The sequence below is a fragment of the Oryx dammah genome, unplaced genomic scaffold, assembly GCF_014754425.2.
Source record: "Oryx dammah isolate SB20612 unplaced genomic scaffold, SCBI_Odam_1.1 HiC_scaffold_20, whole genome shotgun sequence".
In the NCBI taxonomy this organism is placed as follows: Eukaryota; Metazoa; Chordata; class Mammalia; order Artiodactyla; family Bovidae; genus Oryx; species Oryx dammah.
Window position 1 is genome coordinate 29,702,325 of NW_024070204.1, and position 13,244 is coordinate 29,715,568.

The 13,244-nt window shown below is 46.8% G+C and overlaps 1 protein-coding gene across 1 annotated transcript in view; it reads left to right on the forward strand.

Annotated features, from left to right (window-relative positions):
- The first annotated feature begins 425 nt into the window (after positions 1-425).
- Positions 426-13,244, forward strand: part of PDZD2 (PDZ domain containing 2) — a 327,378-nt gene continuing 314,559 nt past the window's right edge. Inside the window, exon 1 of the mRNA XM_040262279.1 lies at positions 426-562. The gene's annotated coding sequence lies outside the window, so the exon portion shown is untranslated. The remainder of the gene's footprint in view (positions 563-13,244) is intronic.

Genomic DNA, 13,244 nt, shown 5'->3' on the forward strand with positions numbered 1-13,244 from the left:
TGAGAATTCTTTTCCCCTTGGTGAGTTTGCCATCCGTCCATCGATCTTGACCTCTTGTGAGTCTGTATAACATGTTTTCATACTTGATTATATTCTTCTCATTGCTGCCTGTCTTTTCTTTTCAACTAGAGTATGAACTCTGTCATACTTTTCTGTTCCAATATCCTGCACAATACCTAACATTTTACAGATAGTAAATCACTCATGGAATGAACAGCTGAAGTAAGTGCTAGAAGGAGGTGTAAATGGCTCTTCTGAAGGCAGGCCCAGTGGCACCCGTACAGGTTTTTACAGCACAAGTCTTTCATTAGAGCGACATTACCTGTCCCTTCATCCATCCCCAGCAACCACTCCTAAAAGGCACATTCTCTATTGGACTCAGCCAGAGACTGGTGTCTCAGATACTGAAGCAATGGGGGAAGCTTCCTTTCTTTCTGATCCTTCCTTTCTTCCCAAGGAAGAAGCAGAACAACCGGGTGGACCTGACACGTAGTTTGCTGTCCCAGTGACTGCACGCTGAGAGACTGGAGGGTGAGACATGCAATCAGTATTTCCAGCTCAAGTAAGTGGCTCAGGTGACATCAAGTGTGTAGTTTTTCTGTCCTGGCCTTTTAATTTTTTTGCTTTAATTTTGCCTATTTTATAACCCCAAGCACAAGCAACTTCTTACTAACATGGTAGCAGCATTATACAGGTAAAATATAATACAGGGCTGGCCTCCGAAGCCCATAGGACTAGGTGTGTCTGGAGCTTTCTGAGGTGGTTCCTTCCTGAGGAATCCATAGGTGGAATTTTTCCTGCCACAACTGAACTGTAAAGCAGGGTCCTGTTGAGGGCTTGTTGGTTCACTTCACCTTGCTCTCAAAGTCGTTTCCTTTTCCAAATCACACGCATGTACTGAAGATTATATCCATTCCTTGAGATTTGGGCAGAGTTGTTAGTTCAGTTTCTTTCAAAACCAGGGCGGGACTTGCCTCATCCATGTTTACTGGCCACTAACAGAGAGGGATCAGGAGAAGGTCAGCCACTCCCTTATTAGGCCAAAAAAAAAAAAAAAGTCCTTTCTGTCACAGTTGGTGTCCAAGAGAGGTCTTCATTCACCTTAAAAATAAAAAAGGGAAGAGAATGACTTACTTCAAGAGTACCTTTGATATTGATATTATTTGAATGAGTCATAAAATCCTTTTTCTTTTGACATTTATTCTCTTTGCCAATGTTTGGTATCTTGATGCTAATTCTGAAGGAAAAATAAAAAGAAAAGAAAGATTTTTTTCCCCTTTGTAGTTTGGACAGGAAAGACTCTTATTGTAAAAACTGTGTTCTCTTTGTCCTCTTTTGGTGTATGTATAATTATTGAGGCTCGGGTTTTATTCAAATAATTTCTGGGGGCTTTAAGGAACTTTACTAAAAAGCTTCAGTTCAGTTCAGTCGCTCAATCGTGTCCGACTCTTTGCGACCCCATGAATCACAGCACACCAGGCCTCCCTGTCCATCACCAACTCTCGGAGTTCATTCAAACTCATGTCCATCGAGTCAGTGATGCCATCCAGCCATCTCATCCTCTGTCGGCCCCTTCTCCTCCTGCCCCCTATCCCTCCCAGCATCAAAGTCTTTTCCAATGAGTCAACTCTTCACATGAGGTGGCCAAAGTACTGGAATTTCAGCTTTAGCATCATTCCTTCCAAAGAAATCCCAGGGCTGATCTCCTTCAGAATGGACTGGTTGGATCTCCTTGCAGTCCAAGGGACTCTCAAGAGTCTTCTCCAACACCACAGTTCAAAAGCACCAATTCTTCAGCGCTCAGCTTTCTTCACAGTCCAACTCTCACATCCATACATGACCACTGGAAAAACCATAGCCTTAGTAGTGCTAAAAAATTCTGTTCTTAGTAGGATAAGAAACCCTGTGTTAGCGTGTGGCATTTCTGCTCCTGGCTCCATCCCCTGCTGGTGCAGCCCCAAGTCTGCAGGCCGAGGCTACGCGAGATCCCAGTTTGCCCTTGTCCCCACCTTCATCACTCAAGTGAACAGATCCCAAGTGTCTCTTGGATGCCCCTTGTCTTGCATCTTTCTGGGGCTCGTGCTCAGTGTTTTCTCGTTCCTATTTAATTTTCAAGTAGTATTTCTTATATTAGAATTTCTTATAAAGAAATTCATATTTGTCATAGAAAAATCAGAAAATATAGATGGACCAAAAATGGAAATATACACCAATTATCCCACCATCCAAATAAAAATGCTATTAATACTTTGGGGGCTGATATAGTAAGAGCTAGAGATCAACAGAGGGAGAAAGTGACTTTTATCTGCCTGTTTTATTTTTTGGTTTATTCTCAGTATCTAGAATAGTATCAGATACACTGTAGGTGCTCAGTAAATATTTGCTGAAAAAATGAAATAGATCTGGGCTTCCCTGCTGGTTCAGTGGTGAAGGAAATGCCTGCCGATGCAGGACACATGGGTTTGATCCTTGATCTGGGAAGATCCCACATGCCGTGGAACAACTAAGCCAGTGTACCGCAAGTGCTGAGCCTGTGCACCTAGAGCCCACGCTCTCCAACAAGAGAAACCACTGTAGCGAGAAGTCCACACACCACAACTAGAGGAAAGCCCGCCCAGCAGCAAAGCCCCTGCACAGCCATAACAAAATAAATACAGTTATACATATATATAAACTAAAGTGCATCTTAGAAGTCCCCCTTCTCCAGGAAACGCTCATACACCACCTGAGACACCTTTTTCCAGGCCTCTCTGGACCTACAGCCAAAACCACCTTCACTGGCCCTTTCACTGTGGCCAGTTACGGCCCACCCAGCCACACTTCCACACACATTAGAGTCTTGTCCGTTCTTAGAAGAGTGTGCTATTAGCTTCTCAGCCTTCCTGTGTTAGGAGGAAACAAGGTCTTTGTAAGGTCAGATTTGTAAGGTCTATACTTATGTCCTCATGTCCTTAGTAAAAGTTTGCACTTTCAGAGTAATGCTCATTGTATACTTTTGTAGTGAGGTGTTTCCTCAACCATGTAAGTGAATTTTTTTTTTCAAATACCAAGAACTAAAGGGTCTGTACTAGGAAACAGTATGGGACATTTTAGCAGAATTTGTCTGAATTGTGCCTTTTACCATAGCCCAACTCTAGGAGGATAAACAAAAAACAAAACAAAACTAGGGAAACTTAATCCATGAAGCCGCGGGAGGCTGCAGAGGCTGTGCTTCAGAGCAACATAAGCAACCACATATAGGGCTGTAAATAGAGCTGTGGGGCCCTAGCGGGTTTGATCTGCTTGGAAGTCAGACTTTGTTGGTTGGATTCCTGGCATCCTGGGCAGGAGTCACTGCCAGTCTACCTCCCCTCCCCACAAAATCAAAGAATAGCCTTGGCTTTGGCCAAGACAAATGCCTATGTACAGTCAGGGCAAGGCTTTTGCGGCTGTGTCTTCATGGCCTCAGGAAGTGGAAGCCCTCATGAGTGGCTTCCTGAACCGATGAGGTATGGATCAGCAAAGGCAAAGCAGGATCAACTCAGGAGTCAGTTCATTTCCTTGGCCATCAGGAGGATTGTTCTGAGAAGATTCTATGGCTATGTCTAGCATCAGAAGGAAGAAGAGCTGGGATCCATTAGCAATGTCTGTCGTGGGGAGGGATGTGGGAAGGGGTCTGGTGTGCTGGCTGTCTGTCATCCTTGGCATAGATTATGAGATGGTGCTCAAAAATGGAATTTTAAATAATCACCCTTGGAAAAAAGTATGTCATAAAGGGCTCTTTGACTAGAGTGCCCATATGCTTTTTTATCAAATTAGGATACTTCTAAAAGTGAAAAGGGGTGCTGTTATCCCAAGACAACAAGAGTAAACGTGAACCTGTGACATTTTGTTCATTGCCGTCTTCATGAAAGCTGTTCCTGTCTGTACATCCTCCCCCTGCATTTCAGGAGCTGCCTGGGCAGGGTCTCCCACTGTGCTGAGTCACTAAGTCATGTCCAATTCTTTGCTACCCCATGGACTGTAGGCCACTAGACTCCTCTGTCCATGGGATTCTCTAGGCAAGAATGCTGGAGTGGGTTGCCATGCCCTCCTCCGAGGGATCTTCCTGACCCAGGGACTGAACCCATGTCTCCTGCATTGGCAGGTGGATTCCTTACCACTAGTGCCACCTGGGAAGCACCTCCCCCTTCCCCTATGCTCTATGCCCTATTTCCAAGGAGACCTCTGATTGGGGCGTGTCTGTCTCAAGTCCCCAAGACTTGACAGAGAGTGACCCATGCACCCACCTCCTTTTGTCCTCAGCACACTACGCAGAGGGGCTCCCAGTGAGAGCTCTGTAGCTTGGGGACTTTTCTGCCAATACTGGCGGATCTCAGGTCATGGCATCCACTTCCCCCAAGGCAGAGACATCAAATCTATCTACTCGCTATGTTTCTCCAAATGCCAGGGTTGTGCCTTCCTACTCTCTGTGGTGTGAATAGCCCTACAGCCTGACCTCAGAGGCCTAGCTTTCCAGAAACCCCATCCCACAAGCCTGCACCTGAGCTGGGCTGGCTGCCATGCTCTCCCATGGAGCACCGTGCTTACCCTATAGCCTGCAAGCTGAGCAGCAATGACGGCGGAGCTCTGGGTACTGAGCGTGACAGAGCTGGAATTCCCTAGGGACGTTATATACATTTTTTCCTTTGTTAAAACTCTGGATATACATTTATTCCCAAGAAAGGTCCCCATTCTTTAGGTTACCATGAATAAACTCAGGCTATGTGGGACCGAAGTCACAAATTTAAAGTGATACAATGGGAAGCTGACTGCAGAGATTTCCTGCTGGAAATGTCTGGTTGGCCATTTTCCTGGTAAGTTATGGGTCTTGCTTAGGAGTGTTAGCTTCATGTCCCAGTTTGAGCATGAAGATATTTTGATTGGGCAAATAATGTGCTTAGCCAGTATGTTTGGTATTGAAGGTGGTGGTTAGTTTAGTTCCCAGTGTGAGATGACAGTGTTGGAGTCAGAAGACTTGGATTCTAGACCTGACTTGCTCACAAATGGTTGGGGTGACTGTGGGCATGTCCCTTTCCCTCTCTGCACTCGTCTCCTCTTCCTGTAGGCGGGCGGGTGGGCCAGATCAGTGACCATCACACTGGGGGTCTCTGCTGTTGTGCAGGCTCTGCGTGCAGGCACAAGGGCTTCTCATTGCCACGTGCGGGCTTCTGTGGTTGTGGTGCTCGGGTTGTAGAGCTCGGAGGCTTCTCTCATTTCCCCACAGCTTGTGGGATCTTAGTGCCCTGTGCTGTGCTGTGCTGTGCTCGGTCGAGTCCGACTCTTTGTGACCCCATGGACTGTAGCCCACCTCTCCTCGCACGTCTCCCGTATTGGCAGGTGAATTCTTACCACTAGACTGCCAGGGAAGTCCCCATCACACTGCTGTAGAAATGGTCCCCCCCTCCTTTCCAAAACATAACACATAATCATAAGATATAACAGCACACCTGCTCAGAAGCCAAATGAGGCCCAGATGGAGCAGGGCTCCTGGAGCTTTCCCTCGCTCCTGGTCTGCGGAGGCTGCGGGTCTCCCCGATTCCCCCCGGCAGTAGAATCTGTGATGTTTCTCTCCTGCCGCCTGCCTTCTGGCCATCTTTCCTTGTAGGCTGTTCTCTGCGTGTAGGCATTTTTGGCAAGGGGTGGGTGGGAGAATTAAAAGGAGATGAAATTTGAATCTCTCTGTTTTGCTGCTCATCAGCAGCTCTGAGCAGACACTTGGTTGGGGTGAAGCTTGAAACCAAAGACTCAGAGAAGGTGTTAGGTTATCTGTGCCTTGCAATCCCAGGGGGCTGGGCTCACTGCGCCTGGGAATGTCTGGTGTGGGTTGACTGTCCTGGTCTGTATCTCTCTCTAGCACTGCCTCTGGGACAGTGGTTCCCAGACCTGGAATAACAGGATAACCTTGGTCTTGGGCTTCCCTTGTGGCTCAGACAGTAAAGAATCTACCTGCAATGTAGGATACCTGGGTTCAATCCCTGGGTCGGGAAGATCCCCTGAAGGAGGGCATGGCAATCTACTCCAGTATTCTTGCCTGGAGAATCCCATGGACAGAGGAGCCTGGTGAGCTACAGTCTATGGGGTCGAAAAGAGTTGGACACGACCGAGTGACTAACACTTTCACTTTCAACCTTGGTCTTGGAATGCACCAGTCCCTTGTCAACCTATTAAAATTAGAGGCAGCTCTAAGCAAGCAAGTGGATCAAAGTGGTTTTGTTGACCCTTAATTTATACTTACCTCTTAAATACTTACAACAACTCTGTGAGGTAGGGTTTACTGTTTTGAAGTCACTTCCTTGCTTATCTGTCGCTTAATGGAACCAAGGGCAGGAATGACGCTTGATCTGTACATGTCTTGGCTTAGATCAGAAGCACATAGTAGGCTTGCAGGTTTTGGTTCAATTTAGTCGCTCAGTCGTGTCTGACTCTTTGCAACCCCATGGACTGCAGCACACCAGGCCTCCCTGTCCATCACCAGCTCCTGGAGCTTGCTCAAACTCATGTCCATTGAGTCAGTGATGCCATCCAACCATCTCATCCTCTGTCATCACTTTCTCCTCCTGCCTTTAGTGTTTCCCAGCTTCAGGGTCTTTTGCAACGAGTCAGTTTTCATGTCAGGTGGCCAAAGTATTGGAGTTTCAGCTTCAGCATCAGTCCTTCCAGTGAATATTCAGGACTGATTTCCTTTAGAATGGACTGGTTGGATCTCCTTGCAGTCCAAGGGACTCTCAAGAGTCTTCTCCAACACCGCTGCTCAAAAGCAACAATTCTTCAGCACTCAATTTTGGTTAGTTTTTTATTTTTTCCATGTGTCAGGTGAGTGAATGAGCAAACAAAGCTCAGAAAGGTTAAGTAATTAACTTGGCTGTAAATCTAGGGTAGACATCTGTCTCCATCGAGCCCAGCTGATTCAAGAGTAAATACGGAGAAAGTGTGGGTCCAGTGTCTTCATCTCCTCAGTGCTCGCCTGCGTTCCCCACCCTCCACTAAGTGTCCCTGGTTTCCCTGTAGTCTGTCCCCAGGCCCAAGACTCGTTTTTCCCCCACCGTGGTGCCCCTGGCTCCCCCTTCCAGGAGAGACTCATGGAAGGCATAAGGAGATAAGTGTTCTATAGAAAAATGGCGTCCTGCTCTGATGGTGTTTATCTTTGGGATCACAGTCTTCTCCATAGAGGTTTATCAAACCTGCTAGACTACTGATTCCTGGGCCATTCCCAGGCCTGCTGAATCAGGATTTCTGGAGATGAAGACCTGACCAAGCAGGTGCTTTTAAAAGCAACTGATCCTGCCCTTCCTATCCATCATCAGCTAAGAATCCCCCAGGAGCTGACTTTTAGGGTCACGTGGGCCAGCTTGCCATCTCCAGCCCCTTCCATGCCACATCCCACTTCCACACTCTGGGCCATGGTTTTCCCCACTTGAAAAAGTCTTTACTCCCGTTTGCCTTTATCTTCATAACAGGTGGCCTTTGGAGCCCAGCTCATCCTTCAAGCCTCGCCTTCACTTTGGGGCTCACCCTTGCTTCCTTCTTTTCTGACTACTACTGGCAACCCACTCCAGTACTTTTGCCTGGACAGTTCCATGGACAGAGGAGCGTGGTGGGCCCCAGTCCATTGGGTCACAAACAGTCGTCCACGACTGAGCGACTAATACTTTCACTGTCACTGGCTCCTGTGGGCCCTACAGATTAGCCCTTATTTCAGTCACTAAGTAGTTAATGAGCAGCTGTGATGTGACAAATATTTCTTTAGATCTGAGGGATACAACAGTGGGCAAAACAGATAAAGACCTTGCCCTCATTCTAGTTGAGCAGATACACACTAAACATGGTGCAAAGTATATTTACAAATAAAGTTAGTTCTGCTAATGACAGGTGCTGGAAAGCAACCAAAGAAGGGTGAGGGGCTAGATAATTAGGGGTGCCATTCTAGGTAGGGTATTTGTGAAGGGCCGAGTGAGCAATATGAGGTGGCGATCCGTGTGGATCTAAGGCAGATATTGTTTCCATCTGTGTTTCCATCCATCCCAAGCTGGCAAATGGCAGTCCACTCCGGTACTATTGCCTGGAAAATCCCATGGACAGAGGAGACTGGCAGGCTGCAGTCTATGGGGTCGCACAGAGTCGGATACGACTGAGCGACTTCACTTCACTTCACTTCAAGTTGGCAACAACCAAGCCTTGGCTCTAGACAGTCATCGCCACAGGGTTCCTGGATAGCCTGATTCAGAGGGAACAGCAAAGCTGAGGGCCTGGGGCAGGAGCATTTTTGCTGGACTCAAGAAAGAACAAGTGGGTCACTGTTCCTGGTGTGCTTCTAGCACCTAGAGGGCTGCTGGGTACTTGCTAGGGACTCAGTATCTCCCTGAATGATCGTGGCTGGAGTGAAGAGGCTGGGACGACTGATGAGAAGAGATAGTTAGGAATCAGGTTATACAGCTCTGTGAAAGCCACTGTGAGGACTTTGGATTTTATCCTGAGTATGATTGGATGTTGTTCAGTGTGTTGCATAGAACAGTAACAAGATCAAACTGCCTTTCCTCCAGCATAAAGGATGGAGTGTGTGGGGTTAGGGCAGAAGTAGGGAGACCAGTGGAACACTCTTGCAGAGGACTAGGGCTTGGGCCCTTGGACTGAAGTGACATCAGTACAGATAATGAGAAGACTTTGGACTCAGGGTATTTTAAAGGTAGAGATTTTGGGTTCTGAGCATAGCTGGGATAGGATGGGAAGTCAAGCCTCAGTTCCAAGAGTTTTTACATCAGCAGCTTGGTGGAAGGATGATGCTAAATTAATATGTTAACTTCCTGTTTGTCCATTTTCCTTTTGATGAGGACCACGCTACATATGGAGCAGCCCCTTGGCAGGACCGGTGTCCCAGGTGCATTCTATGAATCCAGGAGCAGTTGGAGCTGCTGATTGGTGACCTTGAGCCCTAACCCCATTCCATGGCTTCAGCACCCTGGGGTTGGTTTGGGTGTTCTCACTACAGAAGACTTCTGTGAGGGTTGCCCCTCTGCATCACTCAGTTGTCATCAGGGAGTTAAGATGCCGCCTCTGCAGGAGCTGGGCTGGGGGAGGAGGTGGGAACAGAACCCAGAAGTTCAACAGCCCAACCCCTCTCTTTCCAAGTTTATACATTGTTGGCGGAGTGTTCCTCCTTGTTCTGGGTATATGCGGGTGTTTCTCTGCCTTTGCAAATGCTCACCTTGTTCCCTCTTAAGCAGCTCTCTCTCTTGCTTTCCTTGTTCACTTGTCAAAATGCCATCCCTTCCTGAAAGCCCATTCCAAGTGCTCTTTCTTCCATGTAGCTTTTCCCAGCCAGATGTGGTTTCTGCTGCCTCTGAACCCCACGGTGGTTTATACCTTTCTTATGACATCATCTTCTCCAGGGTTTTTGAGCTGGAATGCCCACAGTGAAATGATGGGCCCTAATTCTCTTTGAATCCCTCCCCCAGGGCCCAGGGCAGTCTCCTGAACCCAGCAGGCACTTGGTAAATATTATTCAAATTGAAATTGACTTCCTTTATGATTCACTTTCAGCAACTGCAGGATATTTATTTCCTAAAGAAGATTTGGGTCAGGAATCAAGCAATCGAATGTCTAAGTTATGTCATATGGATAAATAAATGAAGTGAGACTAGTACAAGAATATTTTTGATAAAGATGTCATTGTAAGGAAGATTTCACTTTCTTTGTCACCCTTTAAAAGATGATAAGAGGCAATAGATACAGGGTCTCTCTTAGGAGGCAATAGGGATTGATGGAGACTGGGGTGAACAAGAGGGCGTGTGCTGATCCATCCATCCATCTCAAGTTGACAACAACCAAGCCTTGGCTCTAGACAGTCATTGCCACAGTGTTCCTGGATAACCTGATTCACAAGCAAAGCTTCAAATTCAAAATTTTTGCATGGAAAACCCTGATTCCTAGATGTCTAGCAAATGATTCCCCCACACCCTGCCTTGGGGTTTTCTTTCTTTCTTTTTTTTTAACCAGCCAACACCATTGGGAGGGCCTGGCTACCAGCTTAGGATCTCTGACTTTTATGTCAGACTTTTCCCCACTCAGGCAAATAGGTAAATTTATCTTGAAATTGCAAAGAGATCTAGCTGTTTTTCATTAAAAAAGAGGATGTTTGCATCTCATTTTTATTCCTTAGCATTTGCTTTCCATTGTCCTGCTTCCATCTGAGTGGGAACCCCAGGGTTACAATTATTAATTTGTGCCCAAGTCCCAGCTTCGTGTGACATAAGCGCTTCTATAGCTTGCCTTGAACTCTGTATAACGGGCTTTTTATTTTCCTCCAGGAGTGGTTTAAATGGAGGCTGCAGTCTTCTGCAAAGCATAATTGGTTTTAAATTGTAGGTTTAATAATAATGATGTCGGGCTTAATGTAGTGCCTTTCAGCTTCTGCTGGCAGCTCTTGGAAACCAGTCCCTCATCAATCGCTATGCTCTCTTTCCTCAGAAGGAGACAGCTGTTAGGGACCTAGGTCCTGCTATGTACCCCACCCCGTCCTGCTGTGGACCACAGGGGTGAGGAGGCCCAATGCCTGCTGTAGCCTTGGGTCACTGGAGGAGAGGCAAGTTGACGGGCATTTCTCTGTGCCCTGGGCATAGGGGTCCGAGGCTGGACTTTCAAGGCTCTTTGTTGCCTTTTTCCTCTCTTTCTTCACCTTTGGGTCACTCCACAGCACATTAGGAATTCTTTTGGAAGATGAGCAGAGGAATGCAAATTCCACAGTTTGGCTTCTGTGTAGAGGGTTTAATTGAGAAGGTATATTAACTTAATTGGTTATCATCTGGCTTCTAGCTTGTTTTAAGTAACTTTTTTCCATTTTCTTTTGCCATGGCCGATAAAGCATGCCTTTAAAAGATTAAATGTTATATTTTGGTCTCTCCAAGTGAAAAGACCTCTGGTTCAGAAATCAGAGAGCCAGGACTCTGATTATGACTCTTCTTAGAGTGATCTGCAAATACTCAGCTCTCCTAGCCTCATTTCTGAAGCATCGGACAGATGAGTAGATTAAATTACATGACCACAAAAGTCCTTTTCCAGTGCTTGTAATGGAGGACTTAAGTGTGTCTGTGAAGTGACACCAAACTCCTCCTTGAACAACATTTGGTGTATTTCAGAAGTCAATAAAAATACCAATCTACATATGTTATACAACAGACTAACTGAGGCTTGGATGAGTAAGGGCTGGTTCAGCGAAAACTCAGCATTTGTGTTATAAAAAGCACAGAGAAGGATGCTGGGGCTGTGTGATGTGGAGTGTCTTGCTTGTAAATTACAGGCAGCGCAGTCAATGACAGGGTAGCAGTCCCCGTGGCCGGCTGATGACCGCCCTTTGGAGGTTTCCCAGGATCCACCCTATGGACAAACCACAGACGTTCAGAACTTGTGGTCTAGTTCACCATCAATGACAAGCAGCTCCTCATTTGTTTGGGGGTCTGAACTGCCTTGGCTTCTACTACCATTTCTAGATGGTTTTTTGTTGTAGACAAGAGCAAATTATAACATGGGAAGAATGGATGGGGGTAAAAATGGAAACATGAGCCCTGAAGAAGTTTCTCTGGGCTTGGAACTCTGCGGTGGCTGTTTGCTCCAGCGTTTTGGAGGAAGTGGTCCTAGCAGAATTTGAAGGTAGTACATGTAGAATACCCTATTTTGTCCAAATATTACCTGCAAAAAGCTGATCAGACAGCTATATTCTGCCACCTTCTCCCCTCTTTTGAGCACATTATGCTCCAATACTTTGGCCCTTGATGTGAAAAGCCTACTCCTTGGAAAAGACCCTGATGCTGGGAAAGATTGAGGGCAGGAGGAGAAGGGGTGACAGAGGATGAGATGGTTGGATGGCATCACTGACTTGATGGACATGAGTTTGAGCAAACTCTGGAAGACGGTGAAAGACAGGGTAGCCTGGCATGCTGCAGTCCATGGGGTCGGAAACAACAGCAACTGAACAACAACAGCAAATGCTCCTGGAGGCTCCAAGTTCATGCATCAGTAGACTTTAGCCGTCTATATGGCTTTCTTTTATTTTCCTTAATCTTTAGGTGGTGTGTTGTATTTTTTTGTAGATGAAAATGGACAACCAAAGTTAACAGGCTTTGTTCTTTCAAGGTAAACATTCTTAAAAAGGACCAAACCTAATATGAATAATAGATTCAGTGGAAGGGAAACCACACCCCTGCCCCCTGTTTCCAGGAACAATTTGCCAGTCTCTCTGTGAGACGGAATAACAGCTTCTGAGTGGCAGATTTTAGCAGCTGGTGAAGATAGCCTGGCTGGCTGTGCAGTGAGGGGAGGGGACGGTTGGGCATAGCAGGCTGGACTACAAGGTCATTTGCTCACTGCTCTGAAAAGCTGGATGTGGTGTAAACAGCTGCCCACATTGATTCCAGTTCTGACAAACCGGGTCCAAATTTTGAGGTCTACAGATTAGGTACAGAAGACTCTTGACTTCAGATTTCTTAAAATGACTATTAAATTGCTGGCCACTAAGGTGTTAATGTCTGTAATTTAGACCTTCAGGTGGCCCCAGGGCTGTTTGGGAAGGGGACGGGAAAAGGTTAGTTCTGATGGGGAAAGGCAAGGCAGTAAAAGAAGATGAGTTCAGGTGAAGCACTGTAGGGAGAGGCGGCAGGGTGCCTCTGGGACCTGGCGTGTGTCTGCATGTGCCTGTGTGGAGCTCAAGGTCACATGCTTACCGTTGACATCAGAGACCTTTGGGAGTGAGGCTCAAAGTTAAGATGAGGGTTGAGAAACTCAGAGTTTTTCTAAAGGTCAGCTACAGAAAGGCTGTCATCTCCCTGAAAGCAACAGCCATTTCGTTTACCCATTATCATATCCCCTTATTATTTGGTGGGCAATTAGATAAAAGGGAGGGAGAGAGCTGGAGAAGACCTCATACCAGCGCTGACAGGCCATTGGCCCCCGTGGGGTCCTGGGCACGCCAAGGGGCTGTGCCAGGTCAGCGGTGGGACGTCCTAGTGCTTGGTGGAGGAACGGATTTCCTCCGGATGCTTGAAGCAGGAAAAGTATTTATTGAAAGGATGTTGGGCAGCCCACGGAGCCAACAAGGCCTAAAGATCAGAACGGGAGAGGAATCCAGGTGGACTTTGGGATGACAGCCAGGCGGCTCACAGGACTGGTCTGTGGACACCAGGCTGACTGGGCACCCATGGCTCTCTCTGCCTGGACACCATCCTGATGCTCCT